This window comes from Antennarius striatus, chromosome 15 (genome assembly GCF_040054535.1).
Source record: "Antennarius striatus isolate MH-2024 chromosome 15, ASM4005453v1, whole genome shotgun sequence".
Taxonomy (NCBI): domain Eukaryota; kingdom Metazoa; phylum Chordata; class Actinopteri; order Lophiiformes; family Antennariidae; genus Antennarius; species Antennarius striatus.
In genome coordinates this window covers 453542-471782 of record NC_090790.1, presented here as the reverse complement: position 1 = coordinate 471782, position 18241 = coordinate 453542, and the positions used below count along the sequence as shown (strand labels likewise).

Below are 18241 nucleotides of genomic sequence, written 5' to 3'. Positions count from 1 at the left end.
CCCATCCTGTCCCGCCATGTCAAAAATGACTGTTCAGTGTGCAGAGTTGCAGCCTTCTCGACCTAGGGCAACAGCCAAATTGCCCAGAGGCCTAGTGGGTTCTCGCTGTACAGCGGAAGTTAAAATAACAGGTCACAACTGTCGGTGCCTGTTGGATACTGGGTCACAGGTGACTACTGTACCCGCCTCATTTTTCAATCACTATCTTCATGATCACCCAATCCACTCACTGCATGATCTGTTGGAAATCGAGGGAGCGGCAGGCCACTCAATCCCCTATCTTGGTTATATTGATCTGTCAGTGACTTTCCCCAAAACCTTTTTGGGTCGAGACATTGAGATTTTTACACTGGCGCTTGTGGTTCCTGATTTTAGTCCTGGCTCTTCTTCATCTGTGCTTATTGGCATGAATACGCTTGAGCCTTTGTACGAACAATATATGTGTAATAAATCTTCAGCATTTCAGCCAAGTACTCAAGGTTACAGAGCTGTATTAAAGACACTGCAGCTGACGCATCAGCAACATGACACTGGTAATGTTGGAGTGGTTCGACTCTTAAGCAAAGCCCCAGTGCGAGTTCCGGCCGGCCGCACTTTGGTGATCGAGGGCACAGCTAGGACCCCCTCTCCAACAGCCAACCAGTCAGTCTTACTTCACCATCCTGTGTCAGCTCTGCCTGGTGGGTTGTGCGTCAGCAGCTGTTTAATATCATTTCCAGCTCATTTTCCCTATAAAGTTCCAGTAATTGTAACCAACGAGTCAGAGCAAGATGTTTATATTCCATCCTTCAGTGTAATTGCAGAGCTTGAGACCTACCACTGCATCCTGTCTCAGCATCATGTGACTGACCCCCCATCCAGAATCACACAGCAATCTGTCAACTTGAATCTGAATTTTGGCAACTCTCCCATAACATCAGAGTGGAAGGAGCGAGTCACTGAGAAGCTCAACGTAATATCTGAAGTATTCTCCCACCACGATCTTGACTTTGGATGCACCAACCAAGTTAAACACCATATCACTCTTCATGATGAGACCCCGTTCAAGCAACGTGCCCGCCCTATCCATCCAAAAGACATTGAAGCTGTACGCAGACATCTTCGTGAGCTTCTGGATGCTGGTGTGATTAGGGAGTCAACATCTCCTTTTTCATCTCCTATTGTGGTTGTCAAAAAGAAGAATGGTGATGTACGGCTGTGCATTGACTATCGTAAACTCAATCTCCAGACTATAAAAGATGCCTATGCCCTGCCAAACTTGGAAGAGTCTTTTATTGCCCTTACCGGTTCAAGATGGTTTTCAGTACTCGACTTGAAATCAGGATATTATCAGATCGAAATGGAAGAGGCAGACAAACCCAAGACTGCTTTTGTAACTCCGTTAGGTTTCTGGGAATTCAATAGAATGCCTCAAGGAGTCACTAACGCACCAAGCACATTCCAGCGGTTGATGGAGCGATGCATGGGAGACCTTCATCTCAAGGAAGTGCTGGTGTTTCTTGATGATCTAATCATATTCTCAAACACTCTAGAAGAGCATGAGAAAAGACTACTGCGAGTACTGAGCCGGCTGAAGGAGTATGGATTAAAGCTTTCTCCAGAAAAATGTAAATTTTTCCAGACTTCAGTCCGTTACCTGGGGCATATTGTGTCAGAGAGCGGGGTTGAAACAGATCCTGAAAAGATTGCTGCCATCAAGTCCTGGTCCATTCCCACAAACCTAAAGCAGCTGAGATCTTTCCTGGGTTTCGCAGGGTACTACCGCCGCTTTATTAAAGACTATGCTGTCATCGCCAAGCCTCTCAATGATCTAACTCGGGGTTACGCCCCAGTCCGAAAGACCAAACCTCAGACATCCGCCAAGTTGCACTGCAGCTCAAACCAGCCTTTTGGAGAGCGATGGAATCAAGGTTGCCAACAAGCCTTTGAGACCCTCATTGACAAACTTTCATCTGCACCAGTTCTCGGGTTCGCTGACCCAGCTCTTCCTTACATTTTACACACGGATGCAAGCATTACAGGTTTAGGTGCTGCCTTGTATCAAGAACAGGACGGAAAGCTTCGGGCAATAGCTTTTGCCAGCCGTGGTCTTTCTCAGAGTGAGAGTAGATATCCAGCCCACAAACTAGAATTTTTAGCACTTAAATGGAGTGTCACCGAAAAGTTTCAGGACTATCTGTATGGAGCAGAATTCACAGTAGTGACAGACAGCAACCCCCTGACCTATGTTCTGACATCAGCTAAACTGGATGCTACTGGTCATCGTTGGTTGGCTGCTCTTTCCACATTCTCTTTTAAGTTGCTCTATCGAGCTGGAAAGCACAATTATGATGCAGACGCACTCTCCCGGCGACCCAACACAGCCCCTGCCGAAGAGTCACCGAAAGATGTTGAACTTATTCACCAGTTTATATCCCACCATCTTGCAGACACTGATGTCATTTCTCCTGACATTGTCGACGCAATCTGCCAGAGTCAGCTGGTTAAAGCCTCTCAGGCCGTTGATTCTGGTCAGTGTTGCATGACCCTGATCGAGTCGCTTTCACATAGAGCCGATGCTGTACTAGAAAGTTACATCTCTGAAGATCACTTACCTGTTGTTCCAGCGCTGTCTCACTCCAGCTTGAAAGAAAAACAGAGGGCAGACCCAAGCATGAGAGAACTCATTCACCAGATGGAGACAGGAGAGAAGGTCCCACCAACAGCTAGGGTGGAATTGCCCGAACTCCCTCTTTTGTTGCGAGAATGGACAAGGTTAGAACTCATAGATGGTATCTTGTACCGCAAACGTCACAACAATGCAGCTTTGTCATACCAACTTGTTCTCCCTGATGAACTCCGCCCTTTTGTACTGAAGAGCCTTCATGATGATATGGGTCACCTTGGAATCGATCGCACCCTTGATCTTGTTCGTGCACGGTTCTATTGGCCTAAAATGGCTAGGGACGTCGAACAAAAGATTAGGACCTGTGGCCGCTGTGTGCGAAGGAAAACCCTTCCTGAGAAGAGTGCACCACTTGTCAATATAATCACCTCACGTCCCCTCGAGTTACTCTGTATGGATTTCCTGAGCCTCGAGCCTGACTCTAGTAATGCCAAGGACATTCTTGTTTTAACAGATCACTTTACAAAGTTTGCTGTGGCCCTTCCAACACCAAACCAAAAGGCAAAAACTGTGGCAAAATGTTTATGGGACAATTTTATTGTCTATTATGGCATCCCCGAGCGTATCCACACAGATCAAGGAACAGATTTTGAATCAAAATTGATCAAAGAATTGTGTGAAGTTGCAGGAATCCAGAAGAGTCGAACTACACCGTACCATCCCAGAGGCAATCCCGTGGAGAGATTTAATCGGACACTTTTGAGCATGCTTGGAACACTGGAAGAGAAGCAAAAGTCAAAATGGAAGGACTATGTGAAACCATTAGTTCATGCATACAACTGTACTAAGAACGATGTGACCGGTTACACACCTTATGAGTTAATGTTTGGCCGAACACCCCGTCTTCCTGTCGATATGGTTTTTGGACTACCACTGCTGGGGGCCAAGAACAAAAGTCATTCACAATATGTTCAAGGACTGAAGTTACGACTGGAAGAGAGTTTCAAAATAGCCTCAGAGAATGCTCATAAATCAGCAGAACGAAACAAAACACGGTTTGATCAGAGAGTCATACCAGCAGCATTGGAAGCAGGTGATCGAGTGCTTGTGAGGAATGTGCGTCTCAGGGGAAAACATAAACTGTCTGACAAGTGGGAAGAAGACGTCTATGTGGTGGTTAGCAGAGCTGGTGATCTCCCAGTCTACAAAGTGAAGCCGGAAATCGGAGATGGACCCATTCGCACTCTCCATAGAGACCTCCTTCTCCCCTGTGGTTTCCTTCCATCTAAGGAAGACCGTAGGGCATCATTTGACACAATTCCTGCTGTAAGACCATGTACTCGTTCTCGTCAAGTTGTTGACCATTGCAGTCAAGATGCTGACGGCTCCTTGGAGTACCTTGCTAGTGATGATGATTTTGAGACCGTAGTTTCACTGAATCCAAACTTACCCGCAGTCCAATTCACCATGGACAAAGACATTCCAGCTCCTGTTCCTTCGTCATCGATTGTAGCTGTCCAAAGCAGTCCTCTAACTCCTCCGTCTGTTAGCCCTGTGGTCTCGGAAGTATTTGAAGAGGAATCAAGGGTGGAAGGAAATCTTGTTAATAAGTCACAAATTGAAAACTTACCTGAAGAGTCATTCCAGCTAGTTGCCACTGACGCAGATCCACCAGTTGCCACTAATGCAGAGCCACCAGTTGCCACTGACTCAGAACCATTAGTTGCCACTGAAGTAGCTGACCATGACCCAACTCTTAGACGTTCAACCCGTCAACGTTTAGCTCCTGATCGACTCCAGTATACAGCTCTTGGTAAACCCTCAGAATCTGTAGTTCAACTGGTAATACGCAGCTTGTCCAACCTCCTAGGTGTTTCACCCCCATCAGATCTGGTTGTGCCGTCTGTTGAAATTGTTTAGTTAGCATGCAACGGGACGAGCATAGTTTAAGGACGGGAGAGTGTAACCAGGATGAATGTTACCACAGTAATATTCGATGGTTATTTTGGTTATTATTAATATTTTTGTTATTAATATTTTTATTCTTACCATAGCAAAGGACGTTAGGTTCCACACTAGTGTGAACTTGTCACGTGGTGTATGACATCACGCATTCACCTGTGGGGCTGCGGGTGGCTAATGATGTCACCTGCAATAAAAGCCAGTGAGAAAACGGCGTTGGGGGGTGTGTGTCCGCGAAAGAGAGAGAGATCCGGAAGCGTCGAAAGCAGCCGGCATTGGAGTTCCCTGATCAGCCGCAGGCTACCGGAACAGACCTGTGTGGACGAGTTATACGAACTATATGAACGTTGAACATTTTTTTAATGGATTTGGTCGGAGTGCCGGTGAGGACTCGACTAAACGATGGCGAGCTAGGACTCTGATTCAGAGCGGGGACAACCGATGCGGAGAACTTCGCCTGGTCTGGTAGGAGGCTCTGGAAGCCGGTCCCCCCACGTCACCTCCGGACACACCCACATACACACACGCACACACACGCCATTGCCAACGGACCAATTACGGCTTGGACTTGACCCTGGATTATTTTGGACAATGAGTGTGATGATAAATATTGTGTGTGGGTTTATCTGAAATGTACTTCACTTTAGTTAATTTTATTCCTTCTGCAGAGAGTGAATATTGGGGTTCACTGTATATATATATATATTTTTTCTTCACAAATTAATATAATTAATTGCACATAAAGTTCTGTGTTTGTGTGGTTCATTGCACCGCTACCTCCATGAGTCGAATTGGTCTTCTGATTCACTAGTCCGAAAGCTAATATCTTTAATTAATGTAGCCTGGAAACTTGCTACATTTAGCACACACACGTTGTGCCTACAGTAGGTACTGTAGGTTTAGCACACACACACACGTTGTGCCTACAGTAGGTACTGTAGGTTTAGCACACACACACACACGTTGTGCCTACAGTAGGTACTGTAGGTTTAGCACACACACACACGTTGTGCCTACAGTAGGTACTGTAGGTTTAGCACACACACGTTGTACCTACAGTAGGTACTGTAGGTTTAGCACACACACGTTGTACCTACAGTAGGTACTGTAGGTTTAGCACACACACGTTGTACCTACAGTAGGTACTGTAGGTTTAGCACACACACGTTGTACCTACAGTAGGTACTGTAGGTATAGCACACACACGTTGTACCTACAGTAGGTACTGTAGGTTTAGCACACACACGTTGTACCTACAGTAGGTACTGTTGGTTTAGCACACACACGTTGTACCTACAGTAGGTACTGTAGGTTTAGCACACACATGTTGTACCTACAGTAGGTACTGTAGGTTTAGCACACACACGTTCTTACAGTAGGTACTGTAGGTTTAGCACACACACGTTGTACCTACAGTAGGTACTGTAGGTTTAGCACACACACGTTGTACCTACAGTGGGTACTGTAGGTTTAGCACACACACGTTGTGCCTACAGTAGGTACTGTAGGTTTAGCACACACACGTTCTTACAGTAGGTACTGTAGGTTTAGCACACACACGTTGTGCCTACAGTAGGTACTGTAGGTTTAGCACACACACGTTCTTACAGTAGGTACTGTAGGTTTAGCACACACACGTTGTACCTACAGTAGGTACTGTAGGTTTAGCACACACACGTACCTACAGTAGGTACTGTAGGTTTAGCACACACACGCTGTACCTACAGTAGGTACTGTAGGTTTAGCACACACACGCTGTACCTACAGTAGGTACTGTAGGTTTAGCACACACACGTTGTGCCTACAGTAGGTACTGTAGGTTTAGCACACACACGTTGTACCTACAGTAGGTACTGTAGGTTTAGCACACACACGTTGTAGCTACAGTAGGTACTGTAGGTTTAGCAAACACACGTTGTACCGACAGTAGGTAATGTAGGTTTAGCACACACACGTTGTACCTACAGTAGGTACTGTAGGTTTAGCACACACACGTTGTACCTACAGTAGGTACTGTAGGTTTAGCACACACACGTTGTACCTACAGTAGGTACTGTAGGTTTAGCACACACACGTTGTGCCTACAGTAGGTACTGTAGGTTTAGCACACACACGTTCTTACAGTAGGTACTGTAGGTTTAGCACACACACGTTGTACCTACAGTAGGTACTGTAGGTTTAGCACACACACGTACCTACAGTAGGTACTGTAGGTTTAGCACACACACGTTGTACCTACAGTAGGTAATGTAGGTTTAGCACACACACGTTGTACCTACAGTAGGTACTGTAGGTTTAGCACACACACGTTGTACCTACAGTAGGTACTGTAGTAGGTACTGTAGGTTTAGCACACACACGTTGTGCCTATAGTAGGTACTGTAAGTTTAGCACACACACGTTGTGCCTACAGTAGGTACTGTAGGTTTAGCACACACACGTTGTGCCTACAGTAGGTACTGTAGGTTTAGCACACACACGTTCTTACAGTAGGTACTGTAGGTTTAGCACACACACGTTGTACCTACATTAGGTACTGTAGGTTTAGCACACACACGTTGTACCTACAGTAGGTACTCTAGGTTTAGCACACACACACACACGTTGTGCCTACAGTAGGTACTGTAGGTTTAGCACACACACACACGTTGTACCTACAGTAGGTACTGTAGGTTTAGCACACACATGTTGTTGCTACAGTAGGTACTGTAGGTTTAGCACACACACGTTGTACCTACAGTAGGTACTGTAGGTTTAGCACACACACGTTCTTACAGTAGGTACTGTAGGTTTAGCACACACACGTTGTACCTACAGTGGGTACTGTAGGTTTAGCACACACACGTTGTACCTACAGTGGGTACTGTAGGTTTAGCACACACACGTTGTACCTACAGTGGGTACTGTAGGTTTAGCACACACACGTTGTACCTACAGTAGGTACTGTAGGTTTAGCACACACACGCTGTACCTACAGTAGGTACTGTAGGTTTAGCACACACACGCTGTACCTACAGTAGGTACTGTAGGTTGAGCACACACACGCTGTACCTACAGTAGGTACTGTAGGTTTAGCACACACACGTTGTGCCTACAGTAGGTACTGTAGGTTTAGCACACACACGTTGTGCCTACAGTAGGTACTGTAGGTTTAGCACACACACGTTGTGCCTACAGTAGGTACTGTAGGTTTAGCACACACACGTTCTTACAGTAGGTACTGTAGGTTTAGCACACACACACACGTTGTACCTACAGTAGGTACTGTAGGTTTCGCACACACACACACGTTGTACCTACAGTAGGTACTGTAGGTTTAGCACACATACACACGTTGTACGTACAGTAGGTACTGTAGGTTTAGCTCACACACGTTGTACCTACAGTAGGTACTGTAGGTTTAGCACACACACGCTGTACCTACAGTAGGTACTGTAGTTTTAGCACACACACGTTGTGCCTACAGTAGGTACTGTAGGTTTAGCACACACACGTTGTGCCTACAGTAGGTACTGTAGGTTTAGCACACACACGTTGTGCCTACAGTAGGTACTGTAGGTTTAGCACACACACGTTGTGCCTACAGTAGGTACTTTAGGTTTAGCACACACACGTTCTTACAGTAGGTACTGTAGGTTTAGCACACACACACACGGTGTACCTACAGTAGGGACTGTAGGTTTTGCACACACACACACGTTGTACCTACAGTAGGTACTGTAGGTTTAGCACACATACACACGTTGTACGTACAGTAGGTACTGTAGGTTTAGCTCACACACGTTGTACCTACAGTAGGAACTGTAGGTTTAGCACACACACGTTGTACCTACAGTAGGTACTGTAGGTTTAGCACACACACGTTGTGCCTACAGTAGGTACTGTAGGTTTAGCACACACACGTTCTTACAGTTGGTACTGTAGGTTTAGCACAAACACGTTGTACCTACAGTAGGTACTGTAGGTTTAGCACACACACGTTGTACCTACAGTAGGTACTGTAGGTTTAGCACACACACGTTCTTACAGTAGGTACTTCAGGTTTAGCACACACACGTTGTACCTACAGTAGGTACTGTGGGTTTAGCACACACACGTTGTACCTACAGTAGGTACTGTAGGCTTAGCACACACACGTTGTACCTACAGTAGGTACTGTAGGTTTAGCACACACACGTTGTACCTACTGTAGGTACTGTAGGTTTAGCACACACACGTTGTACCTACAGTAGGTACTGTAGGTTTAGCACACACACGTTGTGCCCTTTAGTAGGTACTGTAGGTTTAGCACACACAAGTGGTGCCTACAGTAGGTACTGTAGGTTTAGCACACACACGTTGTACCTACAGTAGGAACTGTAGGTTTAGCACACACACGTTGTGCCTACAGTAGGTACTGTAGGTTTAGCACACACACACACGTTGTGCCTTCAGTAGGTACTGTAGGTTTAGCACACACACACACACGTTGTGCCTACAGTAGGTACTGTAGGTTTAGCACACACACACACGTTGTGCCTACAGTAGGTACTGTAGGTTTAGCACACACACGTTGTACCTACAGTAGGTACTGTAGGTTTAGCACACACACGTTGTACCTACAGTAGGTACTGTAGGTTTAGCACACACACGTTGTACCTACAGTAGGTACTGTAGGTTTAGCACACACACGTTGTACCTACAGTAGGTACTGTAGGTTTAGCACACACACGTTGTACCTACAGTAGGTACTGTAGGTTTAGCACACACACGTTGTACCTACAGTAGGTACTGTTGGTTTAGCACACACACGTTGTACCTACAGTAGGTACTGTAGGTTTAGCACACACATGTTGTACCTACAGTAGGTACTGTAGGTTTAGCACACACACGTTCTTACAGTAGGTACTGTAGGTTTAGCACACACACGTTGTACCTACAGTAGGTACTGTAGGTTTAGCACACACACGTTGTACCTACAGTGGGTACTGTAGGTTTAGCACACACACGTTGTACCTACAGTGGGTACTGTAGGTATAGCACACATACACACGTTGTACGTACAGTAGGTACTGTTGGTTTAGCACACACACGTTGTACCTACAGTAGGTACTGTAGGTTTAGCACACACATGTTGTACCTACAGTAGGTACTGTAGGTTTAGCACACACACGTTCTTACAGTAGGTACTGTAGGTTTAGCACACACACGTTGTACCTACAGTAGGTACTGTAGGTTTAGCACACACACGTTGTACCTACAGTGGGTACTGTAGGTTTAGCACACACACGTTGTACCTACAGTGGGTACTGTAGGTTTAGCACACACACGTTGTACCTACAGTAGGTACTGTAGGTTTAGCACACACACGTTGTACCTACAGTAGGTACTGTAGGTTGAGCACACACACGCTGTACCTACAGTAGGTACTGTAGGTTGAGCACACACACGCTGTACCTACAGTAGGTACTGTAGGTTTAGCACACACACGTTGTGCCTACAGTAGGTACTGTAGGTTTAGCACACACACGTTGTGCCTACAGTAGGTACTGTAGGTTTAGCACACACACGTTGTGCCTACAGTAGGTACTGTAGGTTTAGCACACACACGTTCTTACAGTAGGTACTGTAGGTTTAGCACACACACACACGTTGTACCTACAGTAGGTACTGTAGGTTTCGCACACACACACACGTTGTACCTACAGTAGGTACTGTAGGTTTAGCACACATACACACGTTGTACGTACAGTAGGTACTGTAGGTTTAGCTCACACACGTTGTACCTACAGTAGGTACTGTAGGTTTAGCACACACACGCTGTACCTACAGTAGGTACTGTAGTTTTAGCACACACACGTTGTGCCTACAGTAGGTACTGTAGGTTTAGCACACACACGTTGTGCCTACAGTAGGTACTGTAGGTTTAGCACACACACGTTGTGCCTACAGTAGGTACTGTAGGTTTAGCACACACACGTTGTGCCTACAGTAGGTACTTTAGGTTTAGCACACACACGTTCTTACAGTAGGTACTGTAGGTTTAGCACACACACACACGGTGTACCTACAGTAGGGACTGTAGGTTTTGCACACACACACACGTTGTACCTACAGTAGGTACTGTAGGTTTAGCACACATACACACGTTGTACGTACAGTAGGTACTGTAGGTTTAGCTCACACACGTTGTACCTACAGTAGGAACTGTAGGTTTAGCACACACACGTTGTACCTACAGTAGGTACTGTAGGTTTAGCACACACACGTTGTGCCTACAGTAGGTACTGTAGGTTTAGCACACACACGTTCTTACAGTTGGTACTGTAGGTTTAGCACAAACACGTTGTACCTACAGTAGGTACTGTAGGTTTAGCACACACACGTTGTACCTACAGTAGGTACTGTAGGTTTAGCACACACACGTTCTTACAGTAGGTACTTCAGGTTTAGCACACACACGTTGTACCTACAGTAGGTACTGTGGGTTTAGCACACACACGTTGTACCTACAGTAGGTACTGTAGGCTTAGCACACACACGTTGTACCTACAGTAGGTACTGTAGGTTTAGCACACACACGTTGTACCTACTGTAGGTACTGTAGGTTTAGCACACACACGTTGTACCTACAGTAGGTACTGTAGGTTGAGCACACACACGCTGTACCTACAGTAGGTACTGTAGGTTGAGCACACACACGCTGTACCTACAGTAGGTACTGTAGGTTTAGCACACACACGTTGTGCCTACAGTAGGTACTGTAGGTTTAGCACACACACGTTGTGCCTACAGTAGGTACTGTAGGTTTAGCACACACACGTTGTGCCTACAGTAGGTACTGTAGGTTTAGCACACACACGTTCTTACAGTAGGTACTGTAGGTTTAGCACACACACACACGTTGTACCTACAGTAGGTACTGTAGGTTTCGCACACACACACACGTTGTACCTACAGTAGGTACTGTAGGTTTAGCACACATACACACGTTGTACGTACAGTAGGTACTGTAGGTTTAGCTCACACACGTTGTACCTACAGTAGGTACTGTAGGTTTAGCACACACACGCTGTACCTACAGTAGGTACTGTAGTTTTAGCACACACACGTTGTGCCTACAGTAGGTACTGTAGGTTTAGCACACACACGTTGTGCCTACAGTAGGTACTGTAGGTTTAGCACACACACGTTGTGCCTACAGTAGGTACTGTAGGTTTAGCACACACACGTTGTGCCTACAGTAGGTACTTTAGGTTTAGCACACACACGTTCTTACAGTAGGTACTGTAGGTTTAGCACACACACACACGGTGTACCTACAGTAGGGACTGTAGGTTTTGCACACACACACACGTTGTACCTACAGTAGGTACTGTAGGTTTAGCACACATACACACGTTGTACGTACAGTAGGTACTGTAGGTTTAGCTCACACACGTTGTACCTACAGTAGGAACTGTAGGTTTAGCACACACACGTTGTACCTACAGTAGGTACTGTAGGTTTAGCACACACACGTTGTGCCTACAGTAGGTACTGTAGGTTTAGCACACACACGTTCTTACAGTTGGTACTGTAGGTTTAGCACAAACACGTTGTACCTACAGTAGGTACTGTAGGTTTAGCACACACACGTTGTACCTACAGTAGGTACTGTAGGTTTAGCACACACACGTTCTTACAGTAGGTACTTCAGGTTTAGCACACACACGTTGTACCTACAGTAGGTACTGTGGGTTTAGCACACACACGTTGTACCTACAGTAGGTACTGTAGGCTTAGCACACACACGTTGTACCTACAGTAGGTACTGTAGGTTTAGCACACACACGTTGTACCTACTGTAGGTACTGTAGGTTTAGCACACACACGTTGTACCTACAGTAGGTACTGTAGGTTTAGCACACACACGTTGTGCCCTTTAGTAGGTACTGTAGGTTTAGCACACACAAGTGGTGCCTACAGTAGGTACTGTAGGTTTAGCACACACACGTTGTACCTACAGTAGGAACTGTAGGTTTAGCACACACACGTTGTGCCTACAGTAGGTACTGTAGGTTTAGCACACACACACACGTTGTGCCTTCAGTAGGTACTGTAGGTTTAGCACACACACACACACGTTGTGCCTACAGTAGGTACTGTAGGTTTAGCACACACACACACGTTGTGCCTACAGTAGGTACTGTAGGTTTAGCACACACACGTTGTACCTACAGTAGGTACTGTAGGTTTAGCACACACACGTTGTACCTACAGTAGGTACTGTAGGTTTAGCACACACACGTTGTACCTACAGTAGGTACTGTAGGTTTAGCACACACACGTTGTACCTACAGTAGGTACTGTAGGTTTAGCACACACACGTTGTACCTACAGTAGGTACTGTAGGTTTAGCACACACACGTTGTACCTACAGTAGGTACTGTTGGTTTAGCACACACACGTTGTACCTACAGTAGGTACTGTAGGTTTAGCACACACATGTTGTACCTACAGTAGGTACTGTAGGTTTAGCACACACACGTTCTTACAGTAGGTACTGTAGGTTTAGCACACACACGTTGTACCTACAGTAGGTACTGTAGGTTTAGCACACACACGTTGTACCTACAGTGGGTACTGTAGGTTTAGCACACACACGTTGTACCTACAGTGGGTACTGTAGGTATAGCACACACACGTTGTACCTACAGTGGGTACTGTAGGTTTAGCACACACACGTTGTACCTACAGTAGGTACTGTAGGTTTAGCACACACACGCTGTACCTACAGTAGGTACTGTAGGTTTAGCACACACACGCTGTACCTACAGTAGGTACTGTAGGTTGAGCACACACACGCTGTACCTACAGTAGGTACTGTAGGTTTAGCACACACACGTTGTGCCTACAGTAGGTACTGTAGGTTTAGCACACACACGTTGTGCCTACAGTAGGTACTGTAGGTTTAGCATACACACGTTGTGCCTACAGTAGGTACTGTAGGTTTAGCACACACACACACGTTGTGCCTACAGTAGGTACTGTAGGTTTAGCACACACACGTTGTACCTACAGTAGGTACTGTAGGTTTAGCACACACACGTTGTACCTACAGTAGGTACTGTAGGTTTAGCACACACACACACACGTTGTGCCTACAGTAGGTACTGTAGGTTTAGCACACACACACACGTTGTGCCTACAGTAGGTACTGTAGGTTTAGCACACACACGTTGTACCTACAGTAGGTACTGTAGGTTTAGCACACACACGTTGTACCTACAGTAGGTACTGTAGGTTTAGCACACACACGTTGTACCTACAGTAGGTACTGTAGGTTTAGCACACACACGTTGTACCTACAGTAGGTACTGTAGGTTTAGCACACACACGTTGTACCTACAGTAGGTACTGTAGGTTTAGCACACACACGTTGTACCTACAGTAGGTACTGTTGGTTTAGCACACACACGTTGTACCTACAGTAGGTACTGTAGGTTTAGCACACACATGTTGTACCTACAGTAGGTACTGTAGGTTTAGCACACACACGTTCTTACAGTAGGTACTGTAGGTTTAGCACACACACGTTGTACCTACAGTAGGTACTGTAGGTTTAGCACACACACGTTGTACCTACAGTGGGTACTGTAGGTTTAGCACACACACGTTGTACCTACAGTGGGTACTGTAGGTATAGCACACACACGTTGTACCTACAGTGGGTACTGTAGGTTTAGCACACACACGTTGTACCTACAGTAGGTACTGTAGGTTTAGCACACACACGCTGTACCTACAGTAGGTACTGTAGGTTTAGCACACACACGCTGTACCTACAGTAGGTACTGTAGGTTGAGCACACACACGCTGTACCTACAGTAGGTACTGTAGGTTTAGCACACACACGTTGTGCCTACAGTAGGTACTGTAGGTTTAGCACACACACGTTGTGCCTACAGTAGGTACTGTAGGTTTAGCACACACACGTTGTGCCTACAGTAGGTACTGTAGGTTTAGCACACACACGTTCTTACAGTAGGTACTGTAGGTTTAGCACACACACACACGTTGTACCTACAGTAGGTACTGTAGGTTTCGCACACACACACACGTTGTACCTACAGTAGGTACTGTAGGTTTAGCACACATACACACGTTGTACGTACAGTAGGTACTGTAGGTTTAGCTCACACACGTTGTACCTACAGTAGGTACTGTAGGTTTAGCACACACACGCTGTACCTACAGTAGGTACTGTAGTTTTAGCACACACACGTTGTGCCTACAGTAGGTACTGTAGGTTTAGCACACACACGTTGTGCCTACAGTAGGTACTGTAGGTTTAGCACACACACGTTGTGCCTACAGTAGGTACTGTAGGTTTAGCACACACACGTTGTGCCTACAGTAGGTACTTTAGGTTTAGCACACACACGTTCTTACAGTAGGTACTGTAGGTTTAGCACACACACACACGGTGTACCTACAGTAGGGACTGTAGGTTTCGCACACACACACACGTTGTACCTACAGTAGGTACTGTAGGTTTAGCACACATACACACGTTGTACGTACAGTAGGTACTGTAGGTTTAGCTCACACACGTTGTACCTACAGTAGGAACTGTAGGTTTAGCACACACACGTTGTACCTACAGTAGGTACTGTAGGTTTAGCACACACACGTTGTGCCTACAGTAGGTACTGTAGGTTTAGCACACACACGTTCTTACAGTAGGTACTGTAGGTTTAGCACACACACGTTGTACCTACTGTAGGTACTGTAGGTTTAGCACACACACGTTGTACCTACAGTAGGTACTGTAGGTTTAGCACACACACGTTGTGCCCTTTAGTAGGTACTGTAGGTTTAGCACACACAAGTGGTGCCTACAGTAGGTACTGTAGGTTTAGCACACACACGTTGTACCTACAGTAGGAACTGTAGGTTTAGCACACACACGTTGTGCCTACAGTAGGTACTGTAGGTTTAGCACACACACACACGTTGTGCCTACAGTAGGTACTGTAGGTTTAGCACACACACACACACGTTGTGCCTACAGTAGGTACTGTAGGTTTAGCACACACACACACGTTGTGCCTACAGTAGGTACTGTAGGTTTAGCACACACACGTTGTACCTACAGTAGGTACTGTAGGTTTAGCACACACACGTTGTACCTACAGTAGGTACTGTAGGTTTAGCACACACACGTTGTACCTACAGTAGGTACTGTAGGTTTAGCACACACACGTTGTACCTACAGTAGGTACTGTAGGTTTAGCACACACACGTTGTACCTACAGTAGGTACTGTAGGTTTATCACACACGTTGTACCTACAGTAGGTACTGTTGGTTTAGCACACACACGTTGTACCTACAGTAGGTACTGTAGGTTTAGCACACACATGTTGTACCTACAGTAGGTACTGTAGGTTTAGCACACACACGTTCTTACAGTAGGTACTGTAGGTTTAGCACACACACGTTGTACCTACAGTAGGTACTGTAGGTTTAGCACACACACGTTGTACCTACAGTGGGTACTGTAGGTTTAGCACACACACGTTGTGCCTACAGTAGGTACTGTAGGTTTAGCACACACACGTTCTTACAGTAGGTACTGTAGGTTTAGCACACACACGTTGTGCCTACAGTAGGTACTGTAGGTTTAGCACACACACGTTCTTACAGTAGGTACTGTAGGTTTAGCACACACACGTTGTACCTGCAGTAGGTACTGTAGGTTTAGCACACACACGTACCTACAGTAGGTACTGTAGGTTTAGCACACACACGTTGTGCCTATAGTAGGTACTGTAAGTTTAGCACACACACGTTGTGCCTACAGTAGGTACTGTAGGTTTAGCACACACACGTTGTGCCTACAGTAGGTACTGTAGGTTTAGCACACACACGTTCTTACAGTAGGTACTGTAGGTTTAGCACACACACGTTGTACCTACATTAGGTACTGTAGGTTTAGCACACACACGTTGTACCTACAGTAGGTACTGTAGGTTTAGCACACACACACACGTTGTGCCTACAGTAGGTACTGTAGGTTTAGCACACACACACACGTTGTACCTACAGTAGGTACTGTAGGTTTAGCACACACATGTTGTTGCTACAGTAGGTACTGTAGGTTTAGCACACACACGTTGTACCTACAGTAGGTACTGTAGGTTTAGCACACACACGTTCTTACAGTAGGTACTGTAGGTTTAGCACACACACGTTGTACCTACAGTGAGTACTGTAGGTTTAGCACACACACGTTGTACCTACAGTGGGTACTGTAGGTTTAGCACACACACGTTGTACCTACAGTAGGTACTGTAGGTTTAGCACACACACGCTGTACCTACAGTAGGTACTGTAGGTTTAGCACACACACGCTGTACCTACAGTAGGTACTGTAGGTTTAGCACACACACGTTGTGCCTACAGTAGGTACTGTAGGTTTAGCACACACACGTTGTGCTTACAGTAGGTACTGTAGGTTTAGCACACACACGTTGTGCCTACAGTAGGTACTGTAGGTTTAGCACACACACGTTGTGCCTACAGTAGGTACTGTAGGTTTAGCACACACACGTTCTTACAGTAGGTACTGTAGGTTTAGCACTAACACACGCGTTGTACCTACAGTAGGTACTGTAGGTTTCGCGCACACACACACGTTGTACCTACAGTAGGTACTGTAGGTTTAGCACACATACACACGATGTACGTACAGTAGGTACTGTAGGTTTAGCTCACACACGTTGTACCTACAGTAGGTACTGTAGGTTTAGCACACACACGCTGTACCTACAGTAGGTACTGTAGGTTTAGCACACACACGTTGTGCCTACAGTAGGTACTGTAGGTTTAGCACACACACGTTGTGCCTACAGTAGGTACTGTAGGTTTAGCACACACACGTTGTGCCTACAGTAGGTACTTTAGGTTTAGCACACACACGTTCTTACAGTAGGTACTGTAGGTTTAGCACACACACACACGTTGTACCTACAGTAGGTACTGTAGGTTTCGCACACACACACACGTTGTACCTACAGTAGGTACTGTAGGTTTAGCACACATACACACGTTGTACGTACAGTAGGTACTGTAGGTTTAGCTCACACACACGTTGTACCTACAGTAGGTACTGTAAGTTTAGCACACACACGTTGTACCTACAGTAGGTACTGTAGGTTTAGCACACACAAGTTGTGCCTACAGTAGGTACTGTAGGTTTAGCACACACACGTTCTTACAGTAGGTACTGTAGGTTTAGCACAAACACGTTGTACCTACAGTAGGTACTGTAGGTTTAGCACACACACGTTGTACCTACAGTAGGTACTGTAGGTTTAGCACACACACGTTCTTACAGTAGGTACTTCAGGTTTAGCACACACACGTTGTACCTACAGTAGGTACTGTAGGTTTAGCACACACACGTTGTACCTACAGTAGGTACTGTAGGGTTAGCACACACACGTTGTACCTACAGTAGGTACTGTAGGTTTAGCACACACACGTTGTACCTACTGTAGGTACTGTAGGTTTAGCACACACACGTTGTACCTACAGTAGGTACTGTAGGTTTAGCACACACACGTTGTGCCCTTTAGTAGGTACTGTAGGTTTAGCACACACAAGTGGTGCCTACAGTAGGTACTGTAGGTTTAGCACACACACGTTGT

At 45.8% G+C, this 18241-nt stretch overlaps 1 long non-coding RNA gene across 2 annotated transcripts; it reads right to left on the bottom strand.

Annotated features, from left to right (window-relative positions):
- Positions 1 to 2600: 2600 nt before the first annotated feature.
- LOC137608865 (uncharacterized) lies at positions 2601 to 4299 on the bottom strand. 2 transcript variants are annotated; one of them, XR_011038245.1, is made up of 5 exons: positions 4236 to 4298; positions 4056 to 4157; positions 3681 to 3890; positions 3477 to 3541; positions 2601 to 3382 (listed from the first exon to the last, which is right to left on the bottom strand). It is a non-coding gene; the product is annotated as an uncharacterized lncRNA (long non-coding RNA). The 2 variants fall into 2 exon arrangements; XR_011038244.1 differs by having other exon boundaries at positions 4056 to 4299.
- Positions 4300 to 18241: the final 13942 nt, after the last annotated feature.